We start from the raw sequence: 18,700 nt of genomic DNA, 5'->3' as shown, positions 1-18,700 counted from the left end.
GAATTCCCACCCCAAGTTCTCACCCAAAGAGTTCCCACCCCAAATTCCCTCCCCCCACCCATTCCCCACCCCGCAACCATCCCCTCCCCACCCTCTTCCCACCCCCCAGCCTTCTTTTCCCACCCCAAAGCTTTGACAGTCCAACCCTTTGGCGGTCCATCAGCTTCAGAGTCCCGCATTGCCCCAGCCCAAGATGCCGTTTGTGGACAGCCCAGTTTTGGAGGGGTAGGGCTGGGGCCGGTGCTGGTGCCCCCGGAACACTGCCGCTGCTCTCTGGGCATGGTGGGGGCCAGCGAGGAGCCCAGGGCTCCAGGGAGCCGTCTTGGTCGGCTATGGCCACGTCTCCTGCTCCAGCAAGTGGGCCGGTTTCTTGGTGCGCTCCCGCTCGAGCCGCTGTTGGGCTGTGATGGGCACCCCATCAGGGCACAGTCCTCCTGCTGCCCGCCCACCGTGCTGACACAGCCAGCTTGGCCTAGCGCCGGTGTTTGTGGCCTGGGCCATCGTGGCAGCGCGGCAGCTTCCTCTTTGTGGCTGGGCCGCTGCCAGTGTGCTGCTCGTGCCCGGTGCTCTTGCTGTTAGTGGTGGTGCAGGCGGGCGCTGGGCACTTGGCTGGCTCGGTGCTGTCCTTCGTGGTGCATGTCTGCCAGCCGGCAGGAGATGCATCCGGGTGGCAGTGCCAGGCGGGTGAGAACCACCCGGGGCTGCCTCCGCTGCACCTCTTGGATCAGATGTGCAGTGCAGGGCAGCAGAGGTGCGGGGGCAGCCAGGGGGGTCGGCAGTGCCAGGCGGGTGAGAACCACCCGGGGCTGCCTCCGCTGCACCTCTTGGATCAGACGTGCAGTGCGGGGCAGCAGAGGTGCGGGGGCAGCCAGGGGGGTCGGCAGTGCCAGGCGGGTGAGAACCACCCGGGGCCGCCTCCGCCGCGCCTCTTCCATCAGATGTGCAGTGCGGGGCGACGGAGGCGCAGGGGCAGCCAGGGGCGTCGGCACGGGCAGCTCAGGGGATGCTGGCTGCCAGCAGAGCGAGTTGCTGAGGAGCCCTGATTCAGGATGTGTCTCTTTGCTCAGCTCCCTGCTGGCCCCGGAGGAGTCCGAGTGCTCTGTGCTGGAAGAAGAGGAGTCGAGGCTGCTGGAGACATCAGGGCTCAGTGGCTCTGTGGCAGTGATGCGCTGCATCAGCTCTTGCGTTTGGCAGCTGTTTGCAATGGCTTTGGTCCCCTCTCTTGTGACACCGGGCAGGTCCTGCTTGTGCTGGGGGACCTCCAGAGCCGCTTCTGAAAAAGCAAGAACATCCCCCCGAACGATGATGGCAGCCTTCCCACAGCCACTCGGTGCAGGCAGCCACCTCTGGGGGTCACCTCTGCGGAGCACAGTCTCACCGTCAATCCAGGTGAGCAAACGGTCCATTTCCACATCATTGTTGTCAAGTCTGTGGGTGCTGGGTGTCTCTTCTGGAAAAGGCAGAAAATGCCCAGCGGGGCAATGGCAATGCCGGCTTTCCCACGCCCACTCAGTGCAGACACCCCCCCAGCAGCTCTGCTGCCCCTCCGAGAGAGACTCACCGTTGTTGATCCACGTGAGCAGGTCATCGATGTCTGCGTCGTCGTACAGGATGCCTGTCTTGGATGTCACTTCTGGAAAAGGCAGAAAATGCCCAGTGGGGCAATGCCAGCTTTCTTTCCCACACCCAGTGTGGGTGGGTGGGTGGGTGCCAGCAACCCCCCGCCAGCTCTGCTGCCCCCAAACTCACCGTCGTTGAGCCATGCCAGGAGATGCTGGATGTCCGCCACGTCCTCCGGGATGTCTGCGCTCGCTGTGGCTGCTGGAAAAGCAAGGACATCCCCAGTGGGGCAATGCCAGCTTTCCCACAGCCACCCGGTGCGGACAGCCTGCCGCACGCCCCGCAGCCCCCAAACTCACCCCCTGAGTCCAGCGCTGCGGTGCTGCAGCCGAGCGGAGCCGTGGCGGGATGGGGGCACCCGTCGGTGGGCGCTGGGTGCCCCTGGTCCTCCGTGAGCACCACGGCGTCCTGAAAGGGCTCCATCGGCGACTCCCAGGTGGCGGGCAGGGTGCAGGGCACGGGGAGCACCTGCTCCTGCAGTGGTGGTACCTGCAAAAGAACTGGCGGGGGGCCGGGGCGGCCGGGGGCCTGCGGCAGGCAGGTGCCTGCGGGCTGCGGGGGCTCCCCGTGGAACACGGCCCCAGGCCACAGCCCCATCGGCTGCTGGGGCAGCAGCGTCCCTGCCAGCAGGGGATGTCCCCAGCAGTGAGCAGGGGCAGTGGGGGGAGCCATAGCTGGGTGCAGCCCCCCAGGTAGCAGCTGCAGCAGCGGTAAGTGCAGCCCCAGAGTTGGGGGCAGGCCCCCAGGTGGCAGTTGAGCCCCAGTTGGGGGCAGCCCCCCAGGGGGGAGCTGCGCTGCCTGTCCCCAGACACCTGGTACCCCAGGCCAGACAGAGGCCTGAGGCGCCAGGTAGGTGGCAGTGGGGACAGGGAGGGCTTGGGGTGGTACCGGCATCGGTCCGCGGATGGTGGGCTGCATCCAGGCGGGGTCCGGTGGCGGCACAGTCGCTTCAGGGAAGATGGCGTCGGGTGTCAGAGGCACCGTCAGCGCTCCTCGAGGGATTCTCTCTGTGGGGAAAGGCCAAAGTAGGCTCTGGGGTGGGCTCTGGGGTGAGCTCTGGGGCGCTGGGGTGGGATCTGGGGCACAGGGCTGAGATCGGGCTTACAGGGCTGGGATCTGGGGCGCTGGGGTGGGATCTGGGACGCTGGGGTGGGATCTGGGTTACGGGTGTGATATCGGGGTTACAGGGGTGGGATCTGGGGCGCTGGGCTGAGATCTGGGCTGTTAGGGTGGGATCTGGGGCGCTGGGGTGGGATCTGGGACACTGGGGTGAGCTCTGGGTTACAGGGGTGATATTGGGGTTACAGGGGTTGGATCTGGGGCGCTGGGGTGAGATCTGGGGCACAGGGGTGGGATCTGGAGCGCTGGGGCCAGCTGAAGCATGGGAGCAGGGGAAGCCTGCTGCCTTACCTGCCATGACAGCTGGAGAGTGGCAGTTAGGGGAGCCCCTCCCCCCAGGGGGGTTGCGTGACCGTTGGGGTCAGCCCCTTTCCCCCGGGCTTGAGATGGTTGCAGTTTTTGTCGCCACAAAGACCTTAAAGACCCTCAAGTCTAAGCACAACCTAACCATACCAGCCTAACTCTAACAAGCCCCTGCTCAATCATGTCCCCGAGCACCACCTGGTTTTCAACACATTCAGGGATGGTGACTGAACCAGCTCCCTGGGTGGAATAGGGAGCCAGCCCATCAGGTCTCCCCTCAGCCTCCTTTTCCCCACACTAAACAGCCCCAGTTCCTTCAGTCACTCCTCAGAGGGCATATTGGCCAAGGCCTTCCCCAGCCTTGTTGCCCTTCTTTCAACCTGCTTCAGCACCTCAACGGCCCTTCTGTGCTGAGGTGCCCAAAACTGAACACTGGACTCGAGGTGAGGCCTCGCCAGTGCCGAGTCCAGGGGCAGGATGACTTCCCTAGTCCTGCTCACCACACCATTCCTGAGCCAGGAATTGTGGTTATGCCATTGGCCTTCTTGGCCACCTGGGCACACTGCTGGCTCATCTTCAGCCACCTGTCCGTCAGCACACCAAGGTCCCTTTCAGGGATCAGGCAGCTTTCCAGCCACTCCTCCCCAAGGAGGACTGGGGGGACGCCTGGGCTTGTTGTGACCAAAATGCAGGACCCGACACTCGGCCCCATTGAAACTCATCCAGTCAACCTGGAAGAGTGAAGAGAGAACAAAAACCAAGCAGGCAAAGAGCAGAGCTGTCCACAGGGGGCAGGGCTTGGGGCAGGGCCTGTGTCCGGAGGGTGGTCCAGCACAGTGGTGGCCTCGGGGCCCAGGCTGGAGGGGGCCTGGCACAGTTGAGGCCTCGTGTGGGCCCAGAAGGAAGGGGGCCCAGGCACAGGTAGAGCCTCGGGGCCCAGGATGGAGGAGAACCAGGCTCAGTTGGGGCTGTGTTGGGGCCCAGGATGGAGGAGGACCAGGTGCAGTTGGGGCTGCACTGGGGGGGCCGGAGCTGGAGGGGGGCCTAGCAGAGTTGAGGCCTCCTCTGGGCCCAGACAAAAAGGGCCCAGGCGCAACCAGGTCCTTGGGGCCCGGGATGAAGCAGGCCCAGGCCCAGGCCCAGTTGGGGCTGCTTTGGGGCCCAGGATGGAGGAGGACCGGGTGCAGTTCGGGCTACACTGGAGGGGCCCGAGCTGGAGTCGGGCCTAGAACAGTTGAGGCCTGCTCTTTTCCCAGATCAAAGGGATCCCCGGCACAGCCAGGGCCTTGGGGCTCAGGATGAAGCAGCACCAGACACAGTATGGGCTGCTTTGGGGCCCAGGATGGAGGAGGACCAGGCACAGTTGGGGCTGCTTTGGGGCCCGGGCTGGTGGGAGGCCCGGCACAGCCAGAGCCTTGTGGCTGCACTCCCTCTGTACAGTTCAACCTTGATCCCTAACCTAAAATGGTAACTGTAGTGAAAGGCAGTAGCTGATCCAGCTGCTTTCCTGTGTTTTAATTTTCCTAAGAATGGGGAAGGACTCAAGCTAGTAAACAAAGACCCCTTTCTGAAGAACAGGACTCAGAAAGTATTAGCACAGAGCAGATCTCCCCTTAGTAGGAGAGAAGTAGAGATTCTTCCCCTTAGACAGGCAGCCCTTAAATGAGGGTGGGGAGGGCTGGAGCCAGGCTCCACCCCTTTTTGCCCAGGTGAAATGCTTGCAGGTGTGCTCCACAGCAGAACGTGTTTTAATGAAGCCTGGGAAAGCCTGTGACATCAAAGAATCCTTTCTTCCTTCTTTCTTGTTTGTGTTTGTTGCCTGCAGTTCCAAGCAGGTGGACTCTCAGTGTCTTGCAAGTGACAGCTAGCAGCAGCAGGTCCAGCCAGGAGGCACAGCACCCTGCAACCTCCAGGTGAGTGACAGCAGGCAGGCAGGCTTTTGGGCTCTGCAGGGTCATTGTGTGGAGCATTATGCACAGGAACAGCTGAGTGTAAAGATGATGTCCGAGCTGCAGAGCTAAGCATAACGGAGAGGCCCAGCGGCTCAGCTCGTTTCCCAGCGTGAGGCAGGAAATTAGAGCCACGAGGGATATGCAGACGCTTTCTGCTTTTGTCTGTTGCCTCACTCCTTCTGCCCCTGTCAGAGGGGAGGAACGAGCTGCACTTGCACAGAGACATTGCTCTCACGGCCACTCCCCCCTCAGGTTGGAGCATTCCTGGCTGCAGGATGGGCAAACCGAAGTTCTTGCCTGATTGTGTCTGTGAAGCTTAAAAAGGGAGACAAACTATGGCCTCTTGGCTCATGAAGTGAGAGAGGGGATGCTGTGCTACTGGGCTGCAGTCAAGAGTCTGAGAGAGTCTGTGTTCTATGAGATTTGAGAGACAGTTCTGGGGAGTGTGGGAGCAGTGCAAACGTGCAAGGGTGCTTTTCCTTTCAGGGGCCTTTGTGCAACAGCAGATGTTGATGCCCTAGAAGCACGGTGCGGAGCACATCCTGGGATCAAGGTGCCACGGACTGGAAAATGCTGCTGTGGCGGAGTTCCTGTGTGAAGACAAAACTCCCAGTCCCCCAGAAAAGTGGAGGCAGAAGAGCAGTGACAAGGTATCTACATGTCTATCTGTGTATGTGCACAGCAGGCCCAGCTGCCCCTGCTTCCTCCCTCCACGGGATCTGCTCCTGCTGCTGCTGCTGCTGGAGTCTCCTCTGGCCACGGTGGCGTGGGGCGAGTTCTTGTGTCAAACAGGATCTACCGGTCGTCAACCCGTTGTGACTGGGCCTGATCCCCTGGTTGACCTTTAATTAATCCCAACATTATCCATCCCATAACCTACCCTGGCACTGAGGTAAGGTGCAGTCCATCTGGCCCCGTGGACTCGGGCATCCAGCTTTTGGAGCAGGTCCAAAACCATCTAATTGTGGATTATGCATGGCCTATTCGGGTCCCCATTCCTATCTACCAGCACAGGGGACTGTGTTCCCAGGAAGTAATGAGTCTTGCTATTAAAGACTGAGGCAACGAAGGCATTAAGTACCTCAGCCTTGTCCTGATCCTTGGTCACCAAGTTGCCCTCGGCATCCAAGAAGGGATGGAGATTCTCCCTAGCCCTCCTCTTGCTGTTGATGTATTTACAGAAATATTTATTGTTGCCCTTTACCTTGGTGGCCAAGCTCAGTTCTAGCTGGGCTTTGGCTTTTCTAATTTTGTCCCTGCACATATTTGCTACGTACCTGTAATCATCATAAGTAGCTTGCCCACTCTTCCACAGACCATAATCTGTGGAATCCGCTCCTGCACCTTTAAAATTACTTCCTGAAAGTATTGCCAGCCTTCCTGGGCTCCCACGCCCTCCAAAAGTACTTCCAAAGGGAACCTCTCAACCATGGTCCTAAAGAGGTTCAAGTTTGCTCTCCGGAAGTCCAAGGTGGCAGTTCTGCTGACTCCCCTCCGTGGTTCAGCAAGAATTGAGATATCTAGCATCTCACGATCACTTTGCCCCAGGCGGCCTCCAGCCTTGACATCCCCCACAAGACCTTCTCTGTTAACAAACAGCAGGATTTTGCTTCCCCTTGCTGGCTGCGTCACCAGCTGTGTCAGGAAGTGATCTCCCACACACTCGAGGAACCTCTGGGACGGTTCCCTATCTGCTGTATTATAAATCCAGCAGATGTCTGGGACTTTGCAATAGCCCACAAGAACAAGGGGAGAGACCTTGAGACCTCATGCGGCTGTCTCTAAAGTGTCTTGCCCACCTCTTCATCCTGGTTGGGTGGCCTGTAGCACACTCCCACGATAAGGTCAGTCTTACTGGCCTTTGCTTTTATTCTGACCTAGAAGCTCTCAACCCTATCATCGCCATCCTTCATCTCCAGCCATTCCCATTCTTTCTTAACGTAGAGGGCTGCACCACTGCCTTTCCTGCCTTGCCTCTCTCTTTTGAAAAGTCGCTAGCCATCCATCACAGCACTCCAGCTGTGTGAGTCATTCCACCTCGTTTCTGTGATTTCCAAGTGATTTTTCTCCTGTTGTTTGATTCCAACAAAAGCCACTTAGGATTATTTTTGTTGTTTTTATTTTTTTAATGGCAGGCATTGTGTTTAACTTAAAAAACTTAAAAAATGAACGGACGAAGAATAGCTTTGTTTGCATTCTGGTGACTGCTGAGGCTTTGGCTGACGACAGCTTTCAGCTGCACCTGAACTAGGCTGGATTTGTCTCCTGCTCTCCATAGGTGAGTATTTCTCTTGCAGACCTTTGAATCAATGATTCCCCTGCTATTTGTCTCTTCTGGTTGCTGGAGAGAAGAGCTGCAATGTCACATCCTGATCCGTAAGGTGCTCAAGCTTGGTGATTGTCAGTAATTCAGGATATGCTTGCTTTTCTTTAAGTGAACTAAGGGATAAGCTATCATGCTGTGCCATTTCTTTTCCTGTGCGTAATGCCAAGGGATAGGGCTGCAGGTGCCTGCTGGTTCACGGGACATCCCAGAGCTTTGTACACAGCTTAAGTGATGGAACAGGAAAGACTCCAATATGGTAAAAACGTGATTTCTAGTGTTTTGGTACGTATATTCAAGTCAGTATGGGTCCATTTCAGACAGCATCGTCTCACATCTGTTTGTTGTCTCATATCAAACGCATTTTTACTGATTTGGCTACATACATACTCCACCCATAGTTTGCGTATTGTCTTCTTAGGGTGAGGTTTGCCTGCTGAACAGCGATACAAAAGAAGCTTAAATTACAGAAGCAGAGAAGCAGAGACAGTCTAGAGGCTCAATACAGTAGGGATCAGTTAGAGTATTACTTTGAAGTTGTTGTGTTCTGGGTCTTAGGTGGGATGAGAGACGGGTGTGAATGTTACAGCCAAGTGTTTTTCCCTGGTTCATTGCTCACCTGCTGCCATGCAAGCCAGCTCTTCTTTTCCCTGCCTCTGCTTTTCTTGTTGCATGCATATGCATCGCAAAATCTCTGAACAGATTTATTTTCACGTTTTAACAGTGTATAGCTAGAAGTGGGGCTTATCTCATCATCTGATGGAGATTGGTTGTGTATGGGGGAGTTTGCACGAATTATTAGCACCTCACCAAAAGCAAGGAACAGAAAAAGAAAGAAAAAAACACCAAACCACCCTAAAAGCTGCATAAATGACTATAGCTGAGCCAGCAGGAAATATTACCTGCAGTTTGCAGAGTCCTCATTTTGCTCAGCACTGACTGGATGGGGTTAACAGTGACCACTAATGAAGGAGCTCTGCTACCTGTCTGAGCAGTGCTCCAGTCTTTGTTGCTGCGTTATGAATGCACTGCTCCTCCTGCCACATTTCTTCACGCCCTCGGTTGTTATCTGAGCAGTGGTAGCCCCCACGAGCGATGCAGTCAGTGCCTGCTTGCTCCAGGTGCTCCATAAGCACAGCAGAAGGATGCCAGGGGGCTTGCAGGCAGTGTGTGCATGCTGTTGCTCTCTCCAAGAAGCCCCTGTTTTGGCTAGCTGCAGAAGAAACCATTTTTTCCTTGGTCGGATCCTTGCAAACGCAGTGCAAGTGTACAGAACGGTACGGTGTCTAGCTGTCTTTTCGCAGTACGTGCAATGAGGTTATCTATTTTTCAGGCAGAGAAGTGCGTCCAGGCAGTTTGGAGAACTGCTGGCTCAGGCTTCACCTCCACTAATCCAAGTTCAGTCACTTTCCTCTGAAGAACCTGCATCAAGCCGTGGTTTTAAGCTGCAGATGGAGTTCTTCTCGCAGGACTGAAGTGCTGAAGCTCTCTGAGCTCCGAAGGCACCCTGAACTCATGTGAGTGTGACTGGCTGCTTTGCTTTTGGCAAGAGACCCTTTAGAGCCCCAGAGTGCGCTGTGCAGAGTCTCTAAGGAGAGGACTCCTGAGGCCGAATTTATTTGTATCCCACAGGAGGCTTTTTCTTGGTTGGCAACGTGCTTAAAAAAGAAAGAAATGCAAATGGGCATTTCCACGTGACTGTATTCTGCTCAGTGCAGTGTCTGCCTGTGTTGCAGACTGAGCTCCGTGGCATTGCAAAGAATGCACCAAAGTAAGTAGTGCAGGAGAGCATTTTTTCCAGTTAGAATGTTGGCCTTCCAAAGCAGGCCTGCCTTGGTTGCACTGGCTTGCATCTCAGCTGGTGTTCTGTTGTCAGGGTTCCCGTATTTCTAGCGGTTGTCAGGGCGGTGGCTCATGACATCGTAAGGCCGTGGCGATGTGACGGTAAGAATGTCCCATGTCAAGTACAAGATGGCTGTGTGGGACGAGGGGAAGCCATGGCCTGACAGCTGCCCTTCTGGTCAGCAGTGGAATTCTGCGGGGTCCATTAGAAGGCCATTTCTCTGTAATGCTTTCTCTGTTGGTTCCAGTCAAGATGTGGCCGTTGTATGAAGTAAGTTTGTGGTTGCTGTGAAGCTGGGAGGAATGTTGACTGCCTTGGGGGTTGAGAGGCCTTGCAGCAAGATGTGGAGAAATGTGAGGGTGGTCCCCATCTGCACGAAGAAGAGCAAGCGCTGCGTTCTGCACCTGGGATGCGGCAGCCCTGGCTGTACGTACAGCGTGGGGGGGGCGAGGGGCTGGAGATCAGCCCTGCCAAAAGGGAGGGATCTGGGCGTTGTGGTTGCTGACAACTTGAATCTGAGCTGGCAGTGTGCCCTGGGCACAGGGTTTGAGTTTGGGTGGTCCTTTGGGGAGCCAGGGGTTGGACTTGATGGTCCCTGTGTCCTTTAAGAAGGCCGAATAGTCTTTCAGTGATTGTTCTGGGCAGCTCACACCACTGGGTGTATAATTCATTTCACTTGGAATTTCAGGGTCAGACATAAATGTTATTATCTGCTTTAGAGAAAGAAGTGGGAGGCTGAACTGATATTTGGAAAAATGAAAAATGTTTAAAATGTTTTTTGCAAGATAAGCCCTCAGCAAACAGTCGTCCTGTTCCACTTTTGGCCAGTCTCAGATGCTTGTCTTCCAGAATGTCTGCGTGTGGATGAATCACAACAGGATCCTGGGAACTTTTAAGAAAGGTAGGAAGGAGGAACCGGGGAACTACAGGCTGGTGAGCCTCACCTCTGTGCCTGGGAAGATCATGGAGCAGATCCTCCTAGGAGCTATGTTAAGGCACACATGAGACAAAGAGATCCGAGACAGCCAGCATGGCTTCACCAAGAGCAGATTGTGCCTGACCAATCTGGTGGCCTTCTGTAGTGGAGTGATGGCTTTGGTCGACGGGGGAAGGGTGGTGGATATCATCTACCTGGACTTCTACAGAGCCTTTGACATGGTCCCTCAGCACATCCTTCTCTCTAAATTAAAGAGGTATAGATTGGAAGGATGGACTGTTCAGTGGAGTAGGATTTGGCTGGCTGGACACAGCCAAAGGGTTGTGACGAATGGTTTTGTGCCAGGGTGGAGGCTGATCACAAGCAGTGTCCCTCAGGGGTTGGTCTTGGGACCTGTGCTCCTCAGCATCTTCATCAGTGACACAGACAATGGCATCGAGTGCACCCTCAGCAAGTTTGCAGATGATACAAACTGGGCAGTGCAGTCGATAGTCTGGAAGGAAGGGAAGCCATCCAGAGGGACCTGGACAGGCTGGAGAGGCTGTGGGTGTCCCATCCCTGGAGGCATTCAAGGCCAAGCTACCCATGTTTGCCTTCTGTAGTTATCAGTGGGGCAAGAGGAAAATGAAGAGTACAATGAAGTACAGAGTGCTTTTCTTGTCTTGTTCAACTGCAAGTTCCTGTTTTCTCAAAGGCAAAAACAATTAAGGCTCAGCAAAAACAATTAAGGCTCAGCAAAAACAGTTAAGGCAGTCATTGTAAGTATTAATTTCTGATGATGGTGGCTGCCTGTGTTCGGAGGTCACACTTAGTTGAAGCACACTGCGCCTGTGGAAATTCTGCTGAGCAATTAGCAAAAATACCCTTGTCATTAGGAAGAAACAAGAACACTGTTGTCCATAAAGTAATCAGTGGCGTTTAAGCAAGTGACACCTCTTTGTTTTACAGGAGAAAAAAACGACAGGTGAGCCTAACATATTAATTAACTGAGAACAAAACGTTAGGAAGGACAAGACTGTGCTTGAGTTTTCCCAGTAATGAGTGCCTGAATTCCAGAGTGGGTTTCTGAATCTTTGTTTCATCCTACGGGTCCTATGAAGGACTGTGCCATCATTGTAATCTGCATCAGAAATGCCTCCTTTCTCAGTGCAAATCCTGCCATTGGATTAAGGGCAAAAATAATGTGCAGAGTAGGACTTCTATAGTACTCCATATTATAGAACTCTAAAGACAGACTATAATACTCTATATTACAGGGACTCTAAAAACAGACTGCTTCAACACACTTGGAATCAGCACACCTTTGAATCTGATGCAAAGAGATGCATGTTTGGTTGTTTTGTTTTGTTTGTTTTTTTAAATCTCTTTGAACAGCCAGATCAAGTAGCTGAGCAGCCTCGTTCCAGCTTTTCTGTAAAACTTGAGTCATGAGGAGTGCTTTCTCTAACAGTGGTAGTGTTGGGACACACGCTTCTCTTTTTGCCACAGACTGAGCATTGTTCTCTCTCCTTCTTCATATCTTGCAGGAAAGATTGCTTCACGTGTAATGAAAAGCTAGTGTCCAGAAGATCACTGCGGCCAGATGCCAATTTTGATGCCCTCGTCAGTAAGACTTGTCCAAGCCCTGATGTATGTGAAACTCATCAGGAGGGAATGCTGGCAAGAATCAGCTAACACAGTAGCAGCAAGCTTTCAGTGACAGCGTTAAGGAAGGGTGACGATTCAGGCTGGGAGCAGGTATGTCATCACCTGACTTGACCACATGTAACTTGATGCTAGAAATACACCACGTCCTCCCTCCCTGCATGGCAAGAGATGGCTCTCTTCTCCTGCAAAGGCAGCCGAAGTAACTTCTGTGTGCTGACTAGAGAGAGAAAACTTGGTGTCACTCCTTGCAAGTCCTGTGGCAGCCAGATATTGTGTGATGAGAGTTGCTGTCTATTTACTGTGTTTGGTTTCTTTGCTTTGCCATGCTGTACACGAGTAAAGGAAATGAATGGAATACGAGATGGTGACCTTGTTTTGTTTGCTTTGTTTTCCTTGCTTGGTTGTTTTTCCTCCTATTGCTTTTCAGTAGTGCGCCTTTTGCTTTGCTTTCCATTGTCTTTGTGTCTGTTTTGTTGGCTCTTTGTCTTAGCTGTTTCTTTCTTTGCATTAGCTTCTTCCTCCCAGAGGAGAGCATTCCTTGCCTTTTCAGAGGATGGTTCTTGGCTTTGCTTGGAGTTTCTCCCTTGCTCTTCATTCTTGGTTGCCTTACCTGGCTTTGCCTTCCTTGTCCCCTTGCCCCGGCCTTGCTCTTCCTTTGCCTTCACTTACCTGATGTGCTCTCTCCCTTGATTGTTCTGTTCTGTCTGTTCCTTTCTGGCTTCTTGAACTGCAGCCTCCTCTCTGGGCTTTCCTGCCGTGCTTGATGCATTTGCAGCTCCTTGGAGTTTCCCAGGTGGGTCCACGCCTCCTGGGCCTCCTTGCCTCTTCCCTTGTGGTGCTCTTGTGGCTTTTTCTCCAGCTGGCTGGATCCACGCGGGCCTATTGCCCCATTTTCTCGGCATTGGTGTATGTAGATTGTTCTATGTCATCTTCCCAGGCCTAGATGCTGAGTTTTTGCCTCTTCCAGACTCTGTTGTCATCTTTGCTTTTCCGTGAGAGTGTATTCTGTTCTGTTATCGTTGGTTGCTTGTTTTTGAATTTGGTGTTTGTTGTTGTTTCATTTATTGTTGTTGGCTTTCTTTGATGTGCGTGGGGTTTTTTGTTCTTTTTTTGTTTGGTGCTCTTTTTCTTTTTTTTTTGCTGTTCATTTCTTTGCACTGTATTTTTTTCCTAGTAGCGTTTCTTTTCCTTTCTCTTGTACTAGAAATTTTAGCTCCTAACACTAATCCAAATGTATAAACCACAAGTCTGAACTCTAAATCACACAGGTGTATGGGAACTGTATAATCACAGCCTGACCCCCTGTTTGACTACCTGAGGCGAGTGCTGAGTCAGCTGCAGGGGCACAGGTGATGGCAGTTTGACCTGAGTGACCGTAAGGGGTGGACCCTGGCTGCAGCCCTGCTAGACCCCATGTAAGGGCTGACTCCCAAGGAGGAAGGATCTCTATCTGGAGGTCACCCTTAGTGGAGCCCTTCTGCGCGCCCAGGGTACGGGTAAGCTTTTTATGTCATTCCTCCTTTGGAAACGCGCTCATCTCTCTGGTCCTTTACCTATTTGCCTTACAATCTGTTTGCCCTGCACACAGGTAATGTTTAACCCTCCTAATGGGTAGCCCTTATCTTTTTCTGTAAATGCAACAGGGATAGGGTTAGCCCTCATCAAGTAAGGGCCACCCTTAGTCCTAACAGCTAAGGGTAGCCCTGAAGGATTCCCATTTTGGTTATGGTTAACTCTAATCGGATGTGGTAACCGTTGACCTGTCACTGAAGGGAAGCCCTTCATCCTAACCTACTATGGTAACTCTTCATCCTAAACGCTAGCCTCTAACAGTAACCTTTAAGCCAATCCTTAGGGGTTTTCCTTCAGCCTTTGCCCTGACTGAACTTGGTAGCATTTCCACGTGAAGCCTTATCTAATGCAGTAACCCGCCAATCTGATGCCAAAGGGTAACGGTCCGCAGTTAGTAGTAAGACTAAATAGTAGCACTTAACCGTAATCCAGCAGGGGATGAGGGCGAGCTTGTCTTCTGCCAGGGCGAGCGGCTGCGGGCAGTGCATCTCCCAGCTGAGGTGCCTGTAAACATCTGCCAGCTGTCCTTGTGGACGGCCCGTCATCGTCATGGAAACTGATTGTAACAGCACAAAGGTTCCAGGAGCGTGGGTGATGTCAGCTGTGACATCCTCTGGGGGGCCTGGAGCCGCCCTTTTTTGGCCTTGCAGCCCATCAAGCCAAAGCCTGCTGTCCTGCACGTGGTCCCACCGGGCAGAAACTCTTGGGACGTAGGAAGGTTCAGGGGAGGGGACAGATGCCTGAGGGCATTCTTTGATTCCATCCCAAGAGTTGTTTTGTCTTTGTTCTTTCCATGTCGTGTGGTTTTCCTTTGCTTTTCCTTTTGCTATTTAACATCTTTTCTTTCTTTTATGCTTCTTTCTCTGTTGCTATGCCTTGCATTGCATTGCATTGCTTTGGTTATTTGTTTTTTTTTTCCCTTTGTTTCGGGCCAAGCCGCAGGGGCTGCTAGGGCAATGTCCTCACTTGGAGGGGGAGGCTGGGTTTCCCATCTGAGGGCTTCATGCACAAATAGCAAGGAAAACTCAGACACAGAGCAATCCTAAGCAAAGGCACGCCTTTTCTGAGACACTGTCTCAAGCTCCCTGAGCTCTTTTTTCCTACGAGGTAACTCCCCTGCTTTTTTCCATCTCTTATTACAACAAGAGAGATTTCCATCGCTCTTACAACAGCTCGCCAAATAATGTTCTTACCCACAGAAGCTTTCCCTTTTCTCAGTAAGAGTCGCTTGAATCCCGGGCTGATTCCCTAAAACCAAGTGTAATTGTTCTCCTTCCCAGAAACCAGTCACCAACAGAAGTTGTCCTGTTAGCCCACATCCACCAAAAATCCCTCAAATACACTATTCTTACAGCCAAACCAGACCATTTTCTGTTCAGTTGCAGTGCACTTACGGACCGTATTTCTAGTCTTGTTCCTGCTGAGGTAGTGGTAAAGAAACCCCAGTCTGCCTGACAGCAATACACTGCTCAGAGTAAAGCTGCTGGAGCACACAAAATGCTGTCAGGCGTCCGAGCTGAGCAACAGACTTCATTCCTGAATTGCACAGCTACCAGTAGAAGTGACCTCCACGCTGTTTGGCCTGTCCAAGGAGTTCACAGCAGCTCTGAGTACCCCCATTTCTACACAGAGTGGTATCCCCCGTCGGCTATCAGCTGCTACTGTAAGCCTTTCTGCTGCTTGAAGCCAGAGGGGCCAGACCCAGCTGGCCCTTAGGGACCTCCTTTGACCCAGGCCTCCAACGGAAGTGTACCACTGGTTAACCCAGAATGGCAACTGTAGACCAAGGCTATCACAGGCACAGTTTTCCCTTAGCCAGGGAGCGGAAAGGACTCAGTCCAGTAAATGAAGATGGAACTGCTTACCCCTTTGTGAGGAGGAGGGCTCACACCATACTAAACAAGAGCAGAATTTGAAGCAGTGATCCTTCCCTTGGGGCAGCCAGCCCTGAAATGAGGTGAGGGAGGGGTGGAACCAGGCTGCACCCCTTTGTCATCCAGGTGAGTTGCTTCCCTCTTTTTGCTCCTGAGCAGAACAAGATTTGATGAGGAGGAAAGCCTGTGAAGTCCAAAAAGACTGCTTTCCTACTTCCTTCCCGTTTGTGTTAGCTGGCTGTCACGGAGTGATCTAGATCAGTGTATGCCTGTGGCGGGGCAGTGGGCCTGTTTTCCTGTGTTTGGCTTTGCGATGATGCTGTCTTGAGTTCATGTGCTGGACTCTTGTATTTCGTGTCTTTGTTTTGCTTTGCTCTGTTTTCCTTGTTGTTTGACGTTCTTTTGTCAGTCTTGCTTTATTGCTGCTCCTGTGTTGCAATACCTTTGTTATGTTCAGATGTGGTGATTGATACTTTTCCCTTTCCCATTCTTGGAACTCTTTTCTCCCTCCTTCAGGGTGTTCCTCTTTGTTTCTCGGCTTTTCAGGTGATTTTGCTTTGCCTTCCTTGGCTTTTTGGAACTTGGGAAAAGGTACCGAGGTGCATGGATATGTAGAAGAAAAGCTCTCCTGCTGTGGCTGGGAGGTGATGCAAAGGAGGCCTCCCGAGCAAGCACCACAAAGGCAGCTTGCTTCTCCAGAGGCTGCAGCATAAGCTCGTGTTCCTTGTGGAGGACTCCGTTGTGCATCTGCAGGAGCTGCTTTGGCATGGAGGATTTTGTGGAGTTGCTGCCAGTCGTTGCTCGGATGAAGTGAGGCTTTTGTCCTTGTATCTGTGCAGGAAAGCAGTGCGGAGGGAACGTGTGTGGTGAGATGCTGAGGAGAGATTGCCTTCCTTGCCCCAGCAGGCTGCTTGTGTCCTGGTGATGCACGGTGACGAGAAGGCTGCTGTTCTGTGAGTAAGCCTGCCACGTGGGAGTAATGGTTGTGGCCTTTTGGGCAAGTCTCTGAGGAGAGGTCTTTGGGCAGGCTGGTTGTTTTGCTGGGCAAGTGCTGTTTCAGTTGTTTGTTGCCGTGCTTGGTTGGTGCTTGTTTGAGAAATAGTGGTCCTGTAGACGAGCAGTGCTCTGGCAGCAGGGGAGTGAGAAATGTCATGTCCACCCAGTCTTCTCCACGAGCCTTACGCTGCCTTTCCCCAGTGTCTGTAAATGGCTGTAGAAATGGCAGGGGGAGAAATGGGGAAGAGGGGAGGTGCGGTTTCTGTGCATGCTGTGTCCACGGAGCAGGTGTGAGCTCCTAAGAGCTGGGAGCCCTGCAGAGCGTCCTGGGTTTGTTTTGCTTCCTTGTTGGAGCTGTTGGGATGCTTTTGTGGGTGCTTTGTGCGTTTGAAGTCCCTGTGAACTCTGCTGAGACCAGTGGTGTCCTAGGGAGAGCCCCGCTGCCCCCTTTTTGTTCGGGCTGTTTTCTTCCCTCGGGAGGTTAAAAGGGCCTTCAGAAACCCAGCAGTACAACTTGCTGCTGCTCCAGCCTGTCAAGTGGAGATGATGAAGTGTGACCGCCACTGGGGCAGGGAGGAGAGCAGCTAAGAAATGGTGTTCCCGTAGACTGTGTGGAGCTTGTTCTTGTGAAACGGTCCCTTGTGCTGCCAGAATCTCTCTGACTTTCAGCCATGGCCTCTTCCTCCTGGCTTTCAAGATGTTCAGAGGCATTGCTAAGAAAGAAAGAGCAGAGCTCTTCCTAGGCCATGGCCGAGTTCACCTTTCCAGGTGTATGCCAGAGCATGAAGCATGGTCAACAAGGACGGGGTAGCAGGAGCTGGAAACAGGGGAAGCTTCCACAGAGCCCCCCGCTGGAGTCCCAGGGTGATGAGCTGAAGCTGATCTTGGCAGCATGAAAGGTGGTTTTCCGGGATGTGTGCCGTATAGGGCTCAGGGCTGTCACTGGGGTTGCTTTCACAGGACCCCCCCCAGCCCAGCTCAGGACCCCCGGTGAGTCTGTGGGTGACAAATGTGTCACTGAGAGACAGCATCAGGGTGGGAATGCGGGGACCATAGTGCCCAGGGCAGAGCCAAGCGGTGCTGGGGGGGTCACCCCCGAGGAGAAAGTCTCCCCCACGGGAGAAATGGATTGCTTAGCTCCCCACTAAGCTCCCATTGCCTCCCAGTATTGTCTAGAGTCTTCTTGTGCAAACTCAGTGCCCCCCAGTGCTGCCTGGCACCACCCCAGTGGTGTCTGCGGCCCTGAATAGCCTCCCAGTGCCCTGCAGTGGGCTTCCCAGTGCCTCCAGTACTGCCCAGTGCCCCCAGCTCAACACACCCACTGCTCACTGCGTGACCATCTCCTTCCCCAGGAACAGCACAAGGCAACAGAGACGTTGACAGCAGCGATGGAGATGGAGATGTTCAGAGTGGAGGAGCTGTTGGCTCGCTGCAGCCACCCCAGCATCCCCGGAGGTGGGCACGGGGGAGCCTGGGGGGGGGCTTTAGTGCTGCACAAACGACTGCAGGCAGAGGTGTAGGAAAGCGAACGCCATACGTTTAATAATTTAACGTACAACACAGCAAATAAATGACGATATTCCCAACCATTTCCCACCCTAACAATTGTTTCTGATCCCACCCCCTACAATTGCCACCCTCTAATCAATTTCCCACCCCGCAATCAATTGCTCACAACCCACCCTCCTCCCCCCTCCCCCCCGCTCCCTCCCACCAATAGTTCCCTCCCTCTGCAGAAAACCTCCCAGCCCCCCAAATTCCCACCCCAACAATTCCTTCCTCCAAATTCCAACAACTTGGGAGTGTAACGTGATCAGAGTACAATTTCTCCCCCAGAATTGCCACCCCACAGAATTCCCTCCCCCTCCCCCCATCTTCAATGCCAGCAGTTACAGAATGTCCAATCATTTTTGATGCCAACCATCTCCCACGGCAGCCATTTCTCACCCCAGCAGTTCCCCACCCCCCAAATTCCCACCCCAACAATATCACAGTACAGCCATTTCATTTCTAACCTCAGAAAGATCCCAGTGCCTTAAGAATTCCAGCACCAAATTCCCACCCCCCACCCCGGATTCCCACCCCAACAATATCTCAGTACAGCCATTTCCAACCTCAGGAAGATCCCAACACCCCATGAATTCCCACCCCAAGAGTTCCCTCCCCCCACCCCGGATTCCCACCCCAACAATATCACAGTACAGCCATTTCATTTCCAACCCTAAAAAGATCCGAGCACCCCAAGAATTCCCACCCCAAGTTCTCACCCAAAGAGTTCCCACCCCAAATTCCCTCCCCCCACCCATTCCCCACCCCGCAACCATCCCCTCCCCACCCTCTTCCCACCCCCCAGCCTTCTTTTCCCACCCCAAAGCTTTGACAGTCCAACCCTTTGGCGGTCCATCAGCTTCAGAGTCCCGCATTGCCCCAGCCCAAGATGCCGTTTGTGGACAGCCCAGTTTTGGAGGGGTAGGGCTGGGGCCGGTGCTGGTGCCCCCGGAACACTGCCGCTGC

At 53.5% G+C, this 18,700-nt stretch overlaps 1 long non-coding RNA gene across 6 annotated transcripts; it reads left to right on the top strand.

The window, feature by feature from the left end:
- Positions 1–7,202: 7,202 nt before the first annotated feature.
- LOC121107163 lies at positions 7,203–13,074 on the top strand. Of its 6 annotated transcripts, XR_005840790.2 has the most exons (6): positions 7,203–7,272; positions 8,651–8,834; positions 8,950–9,088; positions 9,194–9,586; positions 9,946–10,061; positions 11,624–12,104. It is a non-coding gene; the product is annotated as an uncharacterized LOC121107163 (long non-coding RNA). The 6 variants fall into 6 exon arrangements; XR_005840791.2 differs by lacking the exon at positions 7,203–7,272 and having other exon boundaries at positions 8,246–8,834; positions 9,194–9,261; positions 9,408–10,061; XR_005840788.2 differs by having other exon boundaries at positions 7,212–7,272; positions 8,950–10,061.
- Positions 13,075–18,700: the final 5,626 nt, after the last annotated feature.

The sequence above is a fragment of the Gallus gallus genome, chromosome 18, assembly GCF_016699485.2.
Source record: "Gallus gallus isolate bGalGal1 chromosome 18, bGalGal1.mat.broiler.GRCg7b, whole genome shotgun sequence".
Classification (NCBI taxonomy): domain Eukaryota; kingdom Metazoa; phylum Chordata; class Aves; order Galliformes; family Phasianidae; genus Gallus; species Gallus gallus.
Note: the sequence above shows the minus strand (reverse complement) of the source record. Positions and strands in the feature narration are given on the sequence as shown.